Raw genomic sequence first — 6,062 nt, 5'->3', positions numbered from 1 at the left:
CTGCATATCTTTTAAGTACTGGCACCTGGCTTTGCTCTCCAGGGATAGGTCATCATGGCAGCTGCTTGGAGGAGACCCAGTTGTTTCTTCTTGTGGACATTTTAACAATATAACTAATTGTTTTCTTTTGAAAAGACTCAGAATAGGAGTATTTTGCAAAGCGTCCTGTGGTGTATACATTTTTAAAAGCTTTTGAAGGGTAGTAAATGTAGTTGCAAGAGACTTTAAAAATATGACCTGTGAATTCTGGATGCTGGTTCATGGTGCAAACTGAATGCAGATATTAAAAATCTTTTGGTATCATGAAATGAAAAAAATCACAGTGGTTCAAATTAATGAGGATGGATGGTAGGAAAACTGGTTTCTTCTATAAACATTTTAAAACAGAAAGCATCTAATACTTGACACCATGAGAGTATTAAAGTATGTTCCAGTGTGCTTCCTTACCAATGGTATTTATTTTTAGCCAAGCATAGGTGATTTTTCCTAGAGACCCTGAAGAGGCACAATGTTCAATCAGTATTTTTGTACTGAAATGAGATGGGATACATCTGACTTTACATGCCTTTCACCACCTTTTCAGAGGTAACGGAAGATGGCATAACATTTCACTATGGTCATCTTTGTCTATTTTTGTTAATTAAGTTTAATGTTCAGGTATTTGGGATACAGGTATAATGTAAACATGAAGTTTACCTGCTAGAGAACTTGCTTATCTACATAGGTAGACCTTCCAATACTGAATAGAAGATGCAGCCCAAGCCTATACATGTCTCCTCAGAAGTAATTCCTACTGTGTCCAGTGGAGTTTACTCCCTAGTAAATGTGTACAGGACTACAACTTGATCTGTGAGCTGATGGGAGAGCTGTCTTCCAATTTGGGGCAGGGATTAAATTGTCAGTTTAACAGTGCCATAGAAGAGGAAATTTTTCAGGACAAAAGGAAAAGGTACCTGATAGATTTCAGAGATGAAGTGTGATGTACAGTTTATGAAATAACTTGATGAAAATAACTTGAAGGCCATGAAATTCAGCACCTGCACCCTCTCTTCCAATAATTTCTGAAGGTCACTTACTGTTCTGTTGCATGATATTGGCTGGACAGAAGAACTCTGTATAACTTTTTACATGCCTACCAACATGTTTAAATTGGATCCTCAGAGATTCATAGCCTGAGTGTGCTTAGAATAATCATCTGTCTGGTGAAAAAATAATCCTGTCCCTTTAATGGAGGCTTAATGGGATCTTATTTACCTCCATGCCATGAAAAACTTCAGCTGCCCATTTCCACACATTACACCTCTATTAAAGGACAGGATCTATTTCTCCTGGCCTGTTGGCAGCCTTAGGTGCTGATGTGTTGACATTGCGCACACAGTGGCTGACAGCTCATTTTAAACAAGATGCAGCACTTGTACAAAATGGCATGTGTATGTTTTTTCTATCCCAGTTATTTAAAATATTTTAAAAGCATGTTTACTTATAGTGTTAGGTCACTTTAATCTTCTTTCAATTGAGTTTGTTATCAACATATTACCCTGTCTCATTTGCACATGGACATTTGTGAAAACATAATTGGTACTGGACATCTTTAAAAAAAACCTTTAAAGTGTCATTCACATTTGAGAGACCTTGTTCGTGTCAGTAAAAGCCCCCTAAGCAGAAAAAAATCAAGAGCAGAGTCTTAAAAAGATTTAGAATCTTTTAAGGGCCCAACAAACTGGCTTTTGAATACCTACATTCCTTTCAGGAACCCCAAAGTCCTTTTCATTAGTCCCTTTGCCTGTGCCTACTTACATTCAAAGATCTTTCTCAGACTCAAGCTTCTCTGCTGGATGGCCCATTCCAATCAGGTGCTTTCAGTCTTCACCCTCTTCTCTGGCTGCCCTTGACTGTAATCTATCATAAAGCTACTTTGCTTTTTCTAAGCACTCAGAGTGCTACCTCAACCTTTAAAAATAAGCCTATATGGTTGGTCAGTATCTTGTGCTCCGCATTTCAGCATGGGCTGTGTGTGGAGGGCTGGGCTGGCCCTAGACTGTCTGGCACCATAGGCAAGGCTAACTTCTACCCTGCCCCCCCTCCGCACTGATAACATCACCAAGTCACACAGGAGGCACCTAATTTGGCACCCCCAGAAGGCCTGTGCCCTAGCCAATTGCCTAGTTTGTCTAGTGGAAGAAGTGGCCCTGGTAGAGACTAGATCTGAAGATGAGAGAATAGCTTACCTGAGGTCTACTGGGGTGTGGTTTGTTTCAAGGACTTCCCACTTGACAGCTTATCTATTTGCCTGAGCTCCTTCTGTGAACTCTCCTGCAAAAGAGGGAAATCCCCTAAAATGGTTTACTCTGTTTATGCCATCATCCATTTCCCACAATGATGAACCTACAGAGTGATCATGCTTGATGCGACTCACAGGGACAGCAGAAAAAAATGAGATCTTATCACCATGAGTTCCAAATTAAGGATTGAGTGGTGGAAGGTAGTCAATTCTGGGTTCAGTTTATAGCAACTGCCCTGGAGCTTTAGAATCTGATGCACAGTTCAGAAGTAACTGCTATGTCAAAAGTCTTTCCTGGATGCAATGGTTGTGACATTTTTCTAAAGTGAATCCTTTAAAAAAAAATTCACTTTTCCCAGACTCCACAATTTGTCATTTTCTCACTTTTCCTCACTGCATCAAAAATCCCAGTGGGAAATAATCTTTGGGGATAGAATTCTGACTTGGATATAGTCCATCCAAGCCTGTGGCGGATAATTGAAGGCATGAGATAACTTGATGGAAACAATAAGGTGTTTTCTTTGAAAAGAGAGCATAAGGATGAAGTTTACCTGAAATAACACAAACCGAAGTAAATAACACAAACTGAAGTAAATCTAAAGTAAATAAAATATTAACAGTTAACAGAGAGATATGGGATTTCCATTTTTAACCTTTCCAGGAAAACTCCCCCACTGTGATTAATCTGCTACAACTAGTCTACAGCATCCAGCTGGAATGCAGTAATACTCTCAGTTCCCAGATAGTATATAGGGACTAAATTAATAATTTGATCCCTGAACTGTCCTTAAAAATCTCTCCAGTCAGGTTAACTCATTTTTAAAAAAATTATCATCTCCACCTACCAATATCCCACTGTCAATTCTTAACTGACCTTCTGCTTCCCAGACTGCAGCTCCTATCAATTCTGCCTGGAAGGAACATAGAAATCAGTATGCACAATTATCCTTCCTTGTATAAAAATGACAACTGCAGCATCTTCACCCCCCTCAACTCAATCCTTGTGGCAGGTCTGATGATATATTGACTTATCCCAAACTGGCAATAACTGATTTCTTTCCCTGTCTTTTTCTCACTATCCAAGTTTAAATAGGGTTATAGAGTACTATTGCAAAATGCTTAGACAATGTGAAGCACTCCTGTTTGGGGGACAGTGAAACAGATTTGTAGTGGGAGAAGTTATGGACACCTCACTCATGGGAGCAGAAAATATAGGATGTTCACTTTAAAAATAAAATCTTCAATGTTAAAATGCCACAAACACCTGTTCAGGCATAATGTGAATATTCTTATAACATACTATGACAGCCCTGATGTTCTGACATTACATCACATGGGGTACACATAGATGCTAGCAGAGTTTTGGAGTAGGGACAAAGACTGATGTATATTTGGTGTTTAATTGACTTAAACAGTTTAATCAAAGCTAGGCCTGTGGCTGTTGTTACATTACCTCTACTAAGCATAACTATAAAACCATTTGTGTCTGATTGCAGGATTGCTTGTATTTTTCTCATTCTCATATATAAGGTATTAACAACCCTAAGAAGAGTTACACCCTTCTAAGATCATTGATTTTAACATAATTAAAAGATATAATCCTAATTTTGTTTAGGATTGCACTGTAAATTCCTGATAAAAATTAGATTGATAAATTATGATCTGTATTGCATAGATGTGCCACATTTCTAAATAAAGGGAAAATAAAGTGTCTGAGATGTTCTGGAATGAGGATAGGCAAGGTTGCTCTTTAAATTAATACAAAATATCTGTTTTCTATAAGCCTACCCACAGAGATCATCATATCATCTTGTTTTAAAAATTAGTATAGAATAAATACTACCATCTGCTTTTCCTCTCCTCTTAATATTATTTAGCTAAGATAACCATTCCACATTATATGAGGTGCTGTCCAGATAATGACAGATTATATCGTTACAAGTGCAGGACAGAAGAATTGAGGAGGGGGATATTTCATTTCCCCCAGTATCAGTTTCCCGACTCTATTTCCTCTTCTAATTCTCCGGGCAGACCCCATTCTCTTCACATTTTCTAGCTTCCTTTTATCCTTCCCAACTATCAACCAACCTTTTAACCTGACCCCCATCTTCAGCTATGTTCAGGACCTGATCTCCTGTTATACCCCCAGAAGAGTGTTATGCTTGCTAGATCAGAATCTACTGATGGTCCCTGGTCTGAGGGATGTCCAGCTGTTCTTGACAAGAACTAGGGCATTCTCCACCCTGGCTCCAGCCTGGTGGAACACTCTGCCAGATAACATTCATGCCCTGAGGAGCTTATTACAGTTCTGTACAGTTTGTAAGGCAGAGATGTTCCACCAGGCATTTGATTGAGGACAAGGATGGCTGCATCCTTCTGACGCTTCCATCCTTCCCCCAGTTTGTCACATGAGGCAGTGGCACTTATCCCTAATGTGATATTTTTAGGTCAGCTACTGTGTTTCTTTTCCATTTTAATTTTTTTACTCCTGTATGAATTGCTATGCTGTACACAGCCCTGAGAAATAAGTAAATACATACATTATTTATTGTTTATCCATTTTATTCCCACAACAAGCCTGTGTGGTAGGTCAGAGTGACTGGTCACCCAGGAAGCTGGCCAAGTAGCTAGATACAAGTCCAGTAGCACCTTAGAGACAACAATATTTTGAGAGTATAAGCTTTCAAGAGTCAACCTGATGAAGTGAGTTTTGACTCTCAAAAATTATAGTCCCCAGATCTTGTTTGTCTCTAAGGTGCTACTGGATTTGAATCTAGACCATCCTGGCTACCCTCTGAAACTATCTCCATGGCAGAGTGGAGATCTGAATCTGGCTCTTCCAGATCCTATTCTAAAATTTAACCACTACACAACATCAGTTTTTATGGGTTGGCTGGTGTTGAACAGTAGCAAGCAACTGAGCCCAGGTGAGCCATGCAAGTTATGTGGTAGCAAGTAATCTCATGGATGCTGACAAGCCTTGCCTCAATGTGTCCTCTGTAAGAGGTCAAAGCAGCTCTGGAAAGGGCTCTGCCCCATCCCCCTGAGTTTTACTGACTTGAAGGATAACTATACTATGATGGTTGCTTAGCAACTGCCACTGAGGGCATTCCTTTCCTAAAGCTACAGGTGCTGCTTTTATTGTTTGAAAGGTTTAACCCCTCCAGTATTTTGTTTTGTTTTTAAGATTTCAGATTTTTCTGCAAACCTGTGGCTTTTCTCAGGCTCATAGAAAGATTTGTCTTGTCTGTACATGGCTCCAGTCTCTGGATTTAAGTATCCACAGATCTGGCCATGGTGAGAATTAGACTTATTCATTGATATGCTCACAAATTTCCCAATTTAGGTTTAATACTGCAATGTTCTCTGCAATCCTTAATCTGGGTTCAAGATCACATTAAATGCTTCTTGGAAGAATGCCCTGAAAATCACACTCCCTTCTTAGTGGAAGGTGTAGTTAAGATGTGTAATGGCTTCACTAATTTGCACACAGCAGTCTTTCTAAGACAACTACCCCTCCCCTCAGTGTTTCAGGTTTCTGCTAGTCTGAGCCTTTGAAGGTTCCCTTCTAGGTAAAAGAACTTGTTCAGTTCAGTGCTTGGTAGCTCAGCAGAGGCATTCATTAAACTGATTACAAGTCAAATTTTGAGTCCTTTAAGTGCCACGACTCAAAATTTGTCCTACTGCTTCAGACTAACACGGCTGCCCACCTGGATCTTACAACTCAATGCAAGCAGAGGTGTAGATTTTTTTGGTATTTAGGAGTATACAAGTTTCCCAG

Source organism: Heteronotia binoei, chromosome 6 (genome assembly GCF_032191835.1).
Source record: "Heteronotia binoei isolate CCM8104 ecotype False Entrance Well chromosome 6, APGP_CSIRO_Hbin_v1, whole genome shotgun sequence".
NCBI classification, from domain to species: Eukaryota; Metazoa; Chordata; class Lepidosauria; order Squamata; family Gekkonidae; genus Heteronotia; species Heteronotia binoei.
Note: the sequence above shows the minus strand (reverse complement) of the source record.